The sequence below is a fragment of the Theropithecus gelada genome, chromosome 17, assembly GCF_003255815.1.
Source record: "Theropithecus gelada isolate Dixy chromosome 17, Tgel_1.0, whole genome shotgun sequence".
In the NCBI taxonomy this organism is placed as follows: domain Eukaryota; kingdom Metazoa; phylum Chordata; class Mammalia; order Primates; family Cercopithecidae; genus Theropithecus; species Theropithecus gelada.
The window spans coordinates 29,701,178-29,715,073 of NC_037685.1; the positions used below are offsets into that span (position 1 = coordinate 29,701,178).

The following is a 13,896-nucleotide window of genomic DNA, read 5'->3' on the forward strand; positions in this document are numbered from 1 at the left end:
CTGTAATCCCAGGACTTTGGGAGGCCGAGGCGGGCGGATCTCGAGGTCAGAAGATCGAGACCATCCTGGCTAACACGGTAACCCCGTCTCTACTAAAAAATACAAAAAATTAGCCGGGCGTGGTGGTGGGCACCTGTGGTCTCAGCTACGCAGGAGGTTGAGGCAGGAGAATGGAGTGAACCCGGGAGGCGGAGCTTGCAGTGAGCCGAGATGGCACCACCGCACTCCAGCCTGGGCGACAGACGGAGACTCCGTCTAAAAAAAAAAAGAAATAATAAAAAAAAAGCACATATCCACCCACATACATTCACAAAGCATATATTTATATCTGTTTACATAAGCCTTTTAAATTAAGTGGAACACAAATCAGTGAAAGCAGCTACCTGGCACAGTACAATCAAAACAGCTGGCTGATTGATTAGGTTTTACCACGTGTAATTAACTATTGTATATGTATAGCTTCAAAATCAAAATACTCAAGGAATACAAAATAGATGCAAACTGTATGTTCTCATTTGGTAAACAACTTTAATTTCATGCCTTTTTGCTGCATTGTTTGGAAGTTCTTTGAAAAGCATGTATTATTCAAAAACTGAATTTCAGTCTGTTGCTTCAGCTGTGTGGAGAATGCATATAATAAAACATACACAACTATGCAAGTTATCACTGGGTTCTAATTTATAGAAAATTGCTCTCTGGCATAGTTTTTCTGCCCACTGCATGTCCTTCATGTAGAGTATAATATATACAATTAGTATTCATCCATGAAAAATAAAATTAAAAAAAAAAATAAATCAAATCTTAATGTTTTACTTCAAACTTTTTTATTTTATTTTATTTTTGATGGAAAAATACTGATTGTACATATTTGGAATACAATATGATGTTTTCATACATGTATATATTTTGTAATCATCAAATCATGGCAATTAGCATATCTGTCACTTCAAACATTTATCATTTCTTTGTGGTGAGAACATTCAAAATCCCCTCCTATAGCTATTCTGAAATATACAATTCATGATTTTTATCTGTCACTCTTCTTTGCCATGAGAATTCCAGATTTATTCCTCCTATTTAATTATAACTTTGTACTCATTGACTATCATCTACCCTTTGCCCCTCCACCCAGCTTCCCAGCTTCTGGTAACCATCATTCTACTCTCTACTTGGATGAGTTCAGTTTTGTTTAGATTTCACATATGAGTGAGATCATATAGTATTTGTCTTTCTGTGCCTAGCTCGTTTCATTTAACACAAGGTCCTCCAGGTTTATTATTGTTGTCACAAATGGCAGAATTTCCTGTGTTTTTAAGACTATATAATATTTTATTGTGTCTATATACATTTAAAAAATATATTCACCCATGGATAGACACTTAGATTATTTTCAAATATCTGCAATTGTGAATAATGCTGCAAGCAAGATGAAAGCACAGACATCTCTTGGCCATATTGATTTTAACTCCTTTGAATATATACCCAGTAGTGACATTGCTAGAACATATGGTAATTCTATTTTTAGTTTTTTGATAAGCCTCCCTACTGTTTTCCAACATAGCTAAAGATATACACAGTTAACACATAATTGTTACAGTATTATTCTGAATCTGAGTACTTACTGTTACAAGTAAGTTTTATACTTTTTAATTTTTTTAAATCAATAGGATTTTTTAATTTCAGCTTGAAGAACTGTCTTTATCATTTCTTGTAACACAGGTCTAATGATAATCAACTAAACTCCCTTAAATTTTGTTTTTCTGTAAAAATCTTTGTTTGCTTTCTTTTTAAAAAAATTTGTTGGATAAAGTATTCTTAGTTGAGAGGTTTCCTTCAGCGCTTCATATATATCATGCCACTCCTAGCCTATAAGATTTCTGCTGAGAATTCTGCTGACAGTCATGTTGGGACTTTCTTGTATCTGGTATGTTTCTTGTCTCTTGCTGCATTCAGAATTTTTTATTTCTCTTTGATTTCTAGTAGTTTGATTATTATGTCTTGGTGTACTTCTCTTTCTGGTGGATTTTACTGGAGATCATTGTGCTTCCTATACTTTAATGTTGGCACCTACTCTCTGATTAAGGAACTATTTGGCCATTATTCCTTCACATGTGCTTTCTGGCCCTTTTTCTCTTTGTTCTCATTCTACAAATTCTATTATGCAAAGGTTTAGTCTCTTGATTGTGTCCCATAATTCCCATAGGCTTTTTTCATTCTTTTTCTCTACTTTGTCTTTTTTCTCCAGTGACTGGATGTTCTGTCCAGCTCACTGTTTCTTCTGACTGATCAACCAAGTCTTCTCTTGAAGTTTTGTGTTGAAATTTTTAGTTCAGTCATTGTGTTTTTCATCTCTAGAATTCCTATCTGGCTCTTTTTATTGTTTCTCCTTTCTGTTGATCTTCTATCTTCTTTCTTGTATTGTTTGCCAAATTTTACTAAATTGTATATCTGCATATTCTTGTCATTCACTGAACTATTTTATGAGTATTATTCTGATTCTTTTCAGTTATTTCACAAATTTTCATTTCTTTGGGGTTCATGAATAGAGCCTATTTTTTATTGAGGTGTCATGATTCCCTGATGCTTTGTAATCCTTGTGTTTTTATGTTGTTATCTGCACATTTTAGGAGATAGCTTTGTTTTCTAGCCTTTACAGGAGTTCTTTGGCAGGAACAAAGCATCACTATTTTGTTATTTCATTTTTGAGACAGGGTCTTGCTGTGACATCCACGCTGGAGTACAGTGGCAATCATATCTCACAGCCTCAAACTTCTGGGGCTCAAGCAATCTACTCTCCTAAGCCTCCTGAGTAGCTGGGACTGCAAGTGCACACCACTGTGTCTGGCTAATTTTGTTTTTACTTTTTCTTTTTTGTAGACACAGAGTCTTATCTTATTGCCCAGGCTTGTCTTAAACTCCTGGCTTCAAGCAATTCTCCCTCCTCTGCCTCCAAAAGGGCAAGGATTATAGGCATGATCCACCACTCCCAGCCCAGAGCTTCACATACTTGGTCTAGCCTGTGATTCTGGAAGGTTAGATAGTGAAAATCCCAGGCAGGTAGAAATTGCTGAGTTCTCTAGTTGGCTGATCCACTGTCTTTGCTGTGATGTCAGAATGGGCTATTGATTGGCTTTACTGACCAACGAGACCACTGTCTGGGCTTTTCTGTCAGATGAAACTACTGCCTGGATAATACAATGGCTTCTGTTCAATTCAGTCATAAGATGTATTCCTGGCCGGAAAATTCTGCTATTTGAAATCTATAGTTAGGCAAGATTGCAAGTTAGACTCTGAAGTTAGGCAGGGTCACAACCCTGGACAGGTAAGACCTGAGGCTACAATATACTACTTATATAAAACTGAAGATTTTTCTCCCTAACTGGGTGGAGCCATGAAGTGGGCTTCCAGCTGAGTTTACTGTCTCATTGACTTCCCGGATAATGTAAGACTAGCCCTTGTGTTTCTCCAAAATATAGAAAGGTGGACATATTCTTTCCTGGTTGGAGTCATTGTGTGGGTTTTTTGGCTGTGTGAAGCTGCTACTTGTTTTCCCTGGTCAGGCCCAGTCTGCCTCTTCTCTTCTCACAAATAGGTGAAGCTGTGTTTCCCTGACTGGGCAGAGTTGTTCGCGTGGGTTCTAAGGCTGAGCCCAGAGACTAGCAGTCTAGGGGCTCAAGTTAAACTGTATTCCCACTGTGCCTCTGAAGGGAACCTGAACCAGATTAACTTTGTGGTTGTGCTGTGAGGTTGGCTGATATCCCTGACCGGGAAGCACAGCTGTCAGGGAAACAGAGGATCTGTGCACCAGTAACTTTTTTGTTTCTACCTGACCTTAGGGCAGTCAAGCCATGCCATTTCCCCTAGTATTCTCCATGAGGTGAAACCAGAGTGGACTTCCTGAGTAGCATCTTAGAACATTAGGAAAACTGAATGATTGCCTCTTATTCTCTTTCTTCCTGGGAGAAATTGTGAGTGCAGGGAAACCATCTCCATTTGCTGTGCCAATTTGGGGAAAAGGAATGGGGAGGCCCAGGTAGAGTTAGACCATTCTTCTTACCCTTCAGATTCAGATTTCATTCAATTCTACATCCCATGCTGGTATCTCCGGCTGGTTTCCAGGTGTAGGGGTTTTCAAAGGATGTTCTAGTTCGTGGATAGTTGCTAGTTAAACTTTCTGTGGGCCAAGTAGAGCCTGAGATTTCCTGTTTGACTATCTTGCTGACATCACTACTAAGATCTACCTTTGGTAGCTGAGACTGCTGAACTGTTTTCATCTTCTAAATTTTCATTATAAATTATTTTATTGATGTTAGAATAAGAAACAATACTGAATTATAATGCATGGCCACTCTTCAAAATATAACAGTGCCTTTGTTAGTCTTTGCAATCATTGACGTGATAAAGGATTGTTTTTAAATAGAATGTCAGTTTTGTAGAAGAGATAAAGGTTTTATTTATCCTGAAACATCTATCTTTGTATAAGTATTTCATAAGAAGCTCTGTGGGATCAGAAGTAAAACCTCAAGTAGTCCCTCCACCAAAAGCACTTCCTAAGGACCATTTTGCGTCAAAGCCCTCCTACAGGCAAGAGAAGCTTACTGGACTTCCTAGAAGAAAATATTGTTGTGGCATGAGGCACTTCTCTGATCATATCACTGCTGTACTAAAGGTATGTTCTACATGTACTTTTTGGGAGGAAATTGATGGTTATTTCACTAGTGTTTATTGTTGATACAAAGGACCAAGTAAATCTCTGAAGACTAAGGTCTATTTTCTTATAAAGAAAAAATATTCAGACTGATGCAAAGTTACTTTCTTAGCATAAATTCTAGAGTTATAGTTAATACCTTGCCTGGAATACTTGGGCCAAAGTCCAGCCATCTTTGTCGGGCTACTTATTCTGTAAAACTGCAGTTTTCTCTTCTATGCCATTCCATCATATTTTGCTGGTCATTGTGAGAATGAAATTAAAGTAAGCATGAAAAGCATTTTACACAACACATAATATTTAGTAAATGTTCAATAAATAATTAATTAGAATTTAATTTTTTGTGTAGCTCACTTTCATAAATAAAATTCTAACATTTTCTACTAGTAATGAAGCAAACTTCTTCAAATATCAGGCCTTGTTAATTTCTCAGCTTTTACTCTCATGGCATGAAGTAACCTAAGTACATACATTGTTATACCATCATTTTGCTATTTTTGGAGTCACCTTTCTGAACAGTATATTGATAATCACAATAAAAAATTAGACAACACAGCACAAGGGATCTCAAATCATAAATTTAAAAGGAAAAAAATGTATATAATTTAACCCAACAGCTGAACATAAATTATCCTAGAACAATAAGGGCAAAAAAATGGTTAAAGAATAGAAAGTAAAATTGTGGGCTAATCTCCGTAACTTCACTAGACAACAAACAGTGCTTTCACAATCTTGATCAAAGATTTTTCTTTTCAACTTATTTTGGATGCTGTTGTTCAAATATGTATGATCTACTTAGGCTAGAAAGAGGAAATGTATCAATTTGGTGCCTACTAAAGCAATATTTACTTGAATTAGATTTAGCAAAGTATTTCAACGTTATAAGATGGGTAAAATATTCAGACATAGATCCTTTCTGGGGGAAAATATATTTATAATTATTGCTTTTAGAAATTATTAAAATATAGTTGTGAAGCAATATTAGTAATGCTGGACTGTGTCAGATCTGCTACATATCTGACAGACAACATTTAAGAGCTTTATTTTCTGCATTCTTCAAATTGAAATACAGCATTTTTTCAAATGTAACAAAAATAATGGTAATATTCTTTGAAAAAATTTAGCTCTGTATTTTAATACCAACAGACTTGAATTATGAGCATTCATGGAGAAGGGATTTATTAGGAGCTGAAATGACTATAGAATACTGTCATTATTGGTTTAATTCTGACTAGAAATTCTCTCTGAATGTTTATGGCAGTCCTATTTTTGATCAATGAGTTAGAGACTTGAACCAAATTATCTCTCTTCTGTTTCTCTTTCTTCCTCTCTCTTTGTCTGGCTTTCTCTGTCTTGCAAATGGAAAACATCATTAGATATACACAGAATATAATTTGAAACTTCAAAGTTTTTATGTGATCTGAAAATCATGCCCATTTCTAGTCATGTGTGTGTGTAATCAGTATTCATAAGAATGTCAATTTATGCATTTTCAATTCTGTTAGATTCACTGAAATCATGTTTAATATTGCCACACATTTTTTAGCATGTTGTATTTAATATTGTCCTTATTAATATAACAGAAATTCGATTATTCATTAAAGTAAATGTATGACACAGAGAAATTTTAGATTTGTACTCATATCTCTTATGTTCATATCTCTTATGTTTTTTACAAGTGAAATGTTTTTCCGACCTTATAATGAAAAATAATAGGTTACTGAAATATAAATGACATTCAAATTAATTTTATTACATAGGCAATTATACAACTTCTAATATGATTCTATGATTATTTATCTTACAACACAAAATTGTGCCCTAGGTATAGAATGTATTCGTTGTTGAGGAGTTTGGACAGTATAGCAGCAGCTGCTCTAGGTAAGATAATCAGGGCAGTCCATTCTGAGAAGACGACATAATATACACACACAGAAATATATAAATAATTTAAAGGCACAGTCTCATTTTTGTATGACATGCTTGTTTGTCACAGTAGGAATAATTGTCTTCATCATTTCTTGGTCGTTTTCTTGCTTAGTAATGTTGATCCTGAAGATCAAGTATGTTTTCAAAAACACTTTAGCATGGAGTAAGAGAACAATGTAGATTGTTCTCTCTCTCCCTCTCTTTCCCTCTTTTTCTCTCTCTCTCTCTCTCACACACACACTCTCACCCTCCCTGTATGTCTCTCTCTACACACACACACACACATCAACATTCTGATCGCCACATAAAAAATTTCTGAGATCTTTCATTTCTATGACTTGATTTATGAACAATAAACCTGGGTCATGTAATAAAATGTAACTTAGTTTATGCATGGAAAATATAGCTTAGAAAACCACTATATATATACTATAAATAAACTGACAAATAACAGATAACGGGGATACAGTACAATACAGTTACAGAAACATAGTGATCTTATAAGTGGTAAGCAAATTGGACTTCGAGTATAGATAACACATATTTGTTATTGTTTTTCAAGTTATTTTTAATTTTATTTTCTCCAAATCTCTATTCTCTGGTTAGTCTATTTATTTCCAGATGGCATAATTATGTTTCCAAATTTCTAAGATTCTGCCCTTATGGTTTAACTTGTTTTATTTATACCAGAACAGCTGACTTCAACAGCTGTTTTTTCCTGAAATAGATTTTAGTCAATAGTTTGCCATTTCCATCAATTCAGATCATCTGATTTACTACAGTAGAATATTTCTATGGAGTATTTTAGGAGTTTTCTTGTACTTGAAATGAAAATTTAACATTAGATGTTTCAAGTTGTTTGGCCAGTATCTCCCTGAAACTTTCCAATGAACCAAATTAATACATACTCATTTAGCATTGATATTACCAATTGAATAATATGGATCACTAATTCTTCTTTTGATAGGTAATCATACATATCTTTGCCAATTTTTATTAAATTCAGGTGTCTCATGTTTCTTACATGTCAATAATAAGTTGTGTTGGAATATTTTCCCAGTTATGCTATTTACAGTTTTTAATTTAAAATTTAAGTGTACTTCATCGCTTTAAATACCAAAAGATTCAATACACTTAAAATTTATAAATACACATTTAAAAAGGAAGTTAAGTTAAAATAATAAAATACAGATGCTCCTCAACTTATGATGGGGTTGTGACCTGATAAACCCATTTTAAGTCAAAAATATAAGCTGAAAACACATTTAACACCTTGATAAAACTATCATAAAGTCAGAAACCCCCAAGCCAAACAATCACAAGGCAAGAATTCTCTGCAATACAAATTTCACATAATTTTTACATAATTTTTAAATTGTTTTTTAAATATTTTGATAATGTTCAACCATAGAGGGAAGCAAGGGTAATTAATGGGTGCAGATACTGAATTTCGATGGAAGCTTAATGGTATGCAGAAGGAAATTTATGCTTTACTTGCTTTTATAAAACAAAATGAATAATAATTTCATATTTTACAAAAACAATGTTCAAGAAATGCATGATCCAACAAAAATAATGTGTAAAAAAATTCATGAAGAAAAATATAAAATTGATTGAAAGATCTTTGAAAGGCCTAGGTAAATGAGTAAGTTCACCATGTTTCTCTTGAGGATGATACACTGTGAAAAGGTGCATGCCAGTTATACCTACATCAACCTACAAAGGCAATGCATTCTCTTTTTTTTTTTTTTTTCTTTTTTTTTGAGACGGAGTCTTGCTCCATTGCCAGGCTGGAGTGAGGTGACACGAGCTTGGCTCACTGCAACCTCCGCCTCCCGGGTTCAAGGGATTCTCCTGCCTCAGCCTCCCGAGTAGCTGGGAGTATAGCCGTACACCACCACGTCCAACTGATTTTCGTATTTTTAGTAGAGATGGGGTTTTACCATGTTGGCCAAGATGGTCTTGATCTCCTGACCTCATGATCCATCTGCCTAGGCCTTCCAAAGTGCTGGGATTACAGGTGTGAGCCACCATGCCCTGCTAAGGCAATGTATTTTCAATCAAAATGCCCCTGTTTTATTTTTAACCCATTCGGTATGAGTAAACAATTAATATTATCATGTTTATTAAAATGAAAAGCCAAGAACAAAGGTGTCAATTTTGAAGAAGAAAGACGTGAAAATTCCACATAATAAACATTGTGGCTTACTATAGAATTATATATTGTAACACTGGTGAAAATTGTCCAGTAACACAAATGCAGAGACTGAGGTCTGTATTTTCTTGTTGGCTCTAGTTATCAGTTCAGAGACACTCTTAACTTCTAGAGGACTTTCTCTAGCCCTTGAGCATAGCCCCGACATGGCAGAACCAGAAACTGACATCATGTGGTTCTCATATCACATCTCTTGGGGCTGCTTCCACAGTCACAGATCTCTCTGACTACAGCCAGGACAGTTACTCCACTTTAAAGGAGCCATGTGATCAGACTGGGCTCACACAGATAATCCAAAATAATCTCCCACTCTCAAGGTTCATAACCTTAATCACATTTGCCAAGTCTTCTCTCCCCTTTTTGGCGTAACATAACATATTCACAGGTTTTGAGGATTAAAACCTGAATTTCCTTGGGGATCATATTTTTCATTCTATCCCATAAACTGACGATGAGATAGGCAGGTTGATAGACTGGATATGTACAGATCAGATATAATATATATATAAGAGCAATTTTAGCTTACTGTCTGATACTTTTTAAGACTAGAAAGATATTTATTGAAAAATATTCTGTTGTGCTCATACATGTTCTCTTGATATTGAGTCCAGTTATTTTTAGTACTTGGTGCAGGGATAAAACAGTAGATACATTGACCTTGCCTAGTTTCCATCTATCTAGAGAATCGAATCTATTATATCTGAAGCAGAAACATGTTTTCATTGACATTTTTACACATAATTTGCATCTAGAAAAAATGTGGGGACAGAGCTGCTCTGTCGTCAGGTCTGCTGAAGGAAAACGTCACCCTCCCCAATCAAAACCAACTATTCATGGATCAACTGCTTTATTTGACACAAGGAAGAAATTTTGGTGAGAGCAAGAAACATTCCTCTGCTTAAACTGAAAGACGGGGACAATATTATCTGTAGCTATCACTCATTGATTTCTAGATATTCAGAAATCACAAGTTATCTCTTGTATCAGAATCACAAGTTATCTCTATTACTTGTGTATCTATTTCTCAAGCATAAAACATCACAATAATATTAATCTACAATGCCTAATTTTTAAACTCATATGTGTAGTGGTTCTTAAATTTGAGTGTGCTTCAGAAGCACCTGAAGGACATGTCAAAACACAAATTGTTGGGAGCCACATCCAGAGTTTCTAATTTATGTGTATAATATATAGCCATACAAATTTGTGCATATGTAAACACTGGCATGATACTTGTTTACAAATAAAAGAGTAGAAACAAAACATACAAAACAGAGCACTATTATCTTTCTCCTTCACTAAGAGATCATCAACATTAGCTGAAGATGTTTCTTTCCTTGTAATTTCTTGAAGGTAAAGATCTTCATTAGGTTAAAAAATAATAATAAAGTCATAAATCGGTCTCTAATCTAGCCAATGAACAATCACTTGATATCCCTGGTCTCAGATATAAGGAGCAAACCTAGCTCAGTAATCTCAACTGAAATAGTTATAAGGGTGAAGCCTGGGATCTCTGCAGAACCCAGAAGGGTAAAAGAACGGAGGGGAGGTCCAAGAATAAGGGAATTTAAGGAACCCACTAAAAGGAGGCTGTGTGTAGACTGAAAGGTGACAGGAAGGCAAAGGAAAGAAATGCTTTGCCCACACTCTGGGCTCTAGATTATCAGGATCAGCCATGACTAATAATAAGTCAATGGCTTGTCTGTGCCTGTGTATCCCACCAGATGCCATGGCCATGATGGAAAGGCTATGCTTTTGTGCACTATCACCCAGAGTTGTTGAACTGTGATGCAATAATCAGCAGCCTCACTTGTAAACTTGCCATCAAATTGAGCAAAGCACACTACACCATTACATCCAAATTGTTAGTGGAGGGGTGCCAGGGAGTGAAAGCAGATTCAGCAAACACAGTTATCGTGCCAAGAGTAGGCACTCAGTGAGAAAATGATGCCATGTAGACCACTGGGTAACGTGAGATTCAAGACTAAGTGGGCCAATGAGAAAGCAAGGAGCATACTCTAGAGTGCCTGTTCTTCTGGAAGTTTCCACTGAATTTTTCAGAAGTTATTACGGTAAGAGAGGTAGCTAAAGGGCAGCTGGATAGAGTGTGATTGATTGCAGTTGTCATCCTTCTAAGTATATGTGCAACTTAAGAAAAATAGTAGTTTTAAAGAAAGCTTCCTTGAGAGCCCTTTTTACCAATTACCACTACTTTACCCTTTCATACAGGTGCCACTGAGAAAAATGGAGAAAAAGTAGCTATTCCAGATGCCTATACTCTTCAATATTATTGTGCAGCAAAGGGTTAACTCAGCAGGTCTAGCTTGCCCAAACTGCAGATTCCAAAGGTCTTCAGGACCAGCCTTTGATCAGTTCCTGAAAGATAACCTCTGAACTCCTGGAATCTTTTGAAATACAAAGAGTGCTTTTGTAGATTTGAGACCTTGGGAATGCCAGTTTATGCTAACAATGTGATTAATGGTAGATGCTTGTTTTCTGTTCCTAGACTTTGGGTCACACTGTACCAGTTTGAATTCTGGGGGTTCTGGGTCGGAGTAGCTAAGGTGAATCAAATGAGAGCCACATGCCTATAGATTTACCTTTAAGTCATATAGGTAAAAAACCTGTAAGTCATATAAGTCAAAAACCCTGGGAACCATGGTTCAGGTGAACTTCTCTGATTGTCACCATTTTACATGTGCTGTCACACATCGTTGCTTGGAGAATTAAGCACTGTTTCAGTGATTCCAGTGAGAAAGGACAACTAGAAGCTTGTTCCTGTTCTCTCTTGGACCATCTGCCATAAGTGTCTTTTCTCTTGCTATTTTTAAGCTGTATCTTTTAACTGTAATAAACGATTACCATGAATGTAACAGCTTTGCTGATTTCAGTGAGTCGCTGTGGTGAATCTCTGAACCCGACAATGGTCCTGGGCATCCCTGACACAATTACTCAAAAAGCTAACTGTTCCTCCATAGTGACAGAAATATGTATCATGAGTGTTTTTGGCAAAACCAATGAGATAACTCAGTGTATTCAGAATACAACAATACACTACACATGCATACGCACACACACAGACAAAACTAGGACTCTGTGCTGGAGGGCTTGCGGTAAACAAGAGATAAAATTCATAAAATTCAATGTAAACTGCATACAAATTATTTTACTTACATAATTGTTCCTATATTTTTGGTATTTATGATTTATGGGCTTGTTTTCATATTTGGTTCTAGGTGACTCCCACTCGAAATATTTTGTTGTATGAAGAAAAGGCTAAGCATGAGGAGGTAGAGCCTATCTTTTAAAGAGTAGTAATAGATAACCTGTATGACATAGGCATTGGATTAGCAGGAGACAGGGCAAAAGGTCTCTCTTTTATCACGAATAAAATAATAGAGGAAGATGAGCTGAATTGAGGAAGATAGTAGCAAAAGAGGAAATCACCTTCACACCTCTTTGAAACTAGTGATGCTGTTCTTAAAACCTCAGCTGACCCGAATGTCACCCTCTAAAATAATCAGAATGTCACCCCATTTTATGAATAATTTACTACCATTAGCCAAGAACTGTCATAATAAATACTCAAGTCTACGAGACTGTGATGGGAATGGCATCCCCAAGTTACAGTCAGTGGTTCCGGCTGCTTGGCTCCTCAAACAAAGCTTTAGTTGAGTTTTTGATGTCCAAATCCACCCAACAAATAGTTATCAGAGTTCAATTCAAGTTCAGGCAACATTGCATTTGAGTCTTGGATTTACTACCAGAGTTTTATTTCTTCTCAGAGGTATTGGGTGTGAATGATTAGCATAGGTTATTTTATAAACTCTGTGGACATGACTGGAATCCAAGCTCAAAATCCTCATAAACTTCAATTAATTGGAAAGACTAACTTTGTGATATTGATTAGGGTCAGTAATTGTCTGATCTTTGCTTAGCAATTACGGATAATTGCAATGGCATGCATTAATTAATAGAAACATATGGCAGTTAAACATATTTCTTTATTAATTTTTACTGAGCTGATGTTTGTGCTAATTAATATGAGTGTATTCTAGAAGGCAATAAACAATAACCTCACAGGTACACATGTTGGCTTACAAATACCAGGTTCAAGAAAGGTTTGTTTCCCGGATAGAATGCAGTAAATTTTTTAAAAATATTATGTATGCTTGGTTCTGTGCAATTTTAGATTTTATAAATTTTAACTTTTGTATTTTTAAAATGTTTGCATTATAGCAGTAAATGATTTAATTTCACTTTCCAGATTAAATTATTTATGTATCTATTCATTTTCTCTTATGCCTATTCCCTAGTTTTGTTCCCTGCTGTCCTGAGTGCTTAGAATATATATATACACGCACACACATATATTTTAATATAACTTTTGTTTTTGTGCAGGTTTGTTGTATAGGTAAACTTTGTGTCATGGGGGCTTGTTATACAGATTATTTTGTCACCCAGGTATTAAGCCTCGTACCCAATAGAATGTATCTTTAAATTGTATTTATTCTTTTAAAATACGTAGATCGTGTATTTGACTAATGTAAATGACATGTTGCTATAGATATTTCCTGTCGTGATTTTTTACTCAGCATTGTTTAAAGACCTATTCACATTGCTTGCCATACAAGTAGCCTTTTTGGCTTTTGACTCCTGAAAGTATTTCACTGTTTGTATTTCATCTATCCCTCAATAATGTGCCCCTACACTGCCTTCTACTCCTTACCACCACGTACCATTGCAATTAAAATCTCACTCTTGGCTTGTTTGGGAAATTTATAAGAATCTTTCTAAGATTTTTGAGCCATGAATGCTAATACTTAAACTATCTAATACTGCCAGTAGGGTTGCACCTGTGTACATTCCTGCAGGAAGGGCAAGATAGTTTTCTGTTTTCAGAAAACTTCTCAATTTCAACCTTACTCACTTTTTGCCACACTGATATATGTAGAGCAGCACCTTACGAATGTTTTACTTATTCTACACACTAAAGAAGTTGACTGTCTCTTTAATTGTTAATGATTTACTTTTGCTTTTCTAC

The 13,896-nt window shown here is 35.6% G+C and overlaps 1 long non-coding RNA gene across 1 annotated transcript in view; it reads left to right on the forward strand.

The window, feature by feature from the left end:
* The first annotated feature begins 3,192 nt into the window (after window positions 1-3,192).
* LOC112610594 overlaps window positions 3,193-13,896 on the forward strand; it is a 40,608-nt gene continuing 29,904 nt past the window's right edge. Inside the window, exons 1-2 of the long non-coding RNA XR_003116435.1 lie at window positions 3,193-3,322; window positions 6,534-6,589. This is a non-coding gene — a long non-coding RNA (uncharacterized LOC112610594). The remainder of the gene's footprint in view (window positions 3,323-6,533; window positions 6,590-13,896) is intronic.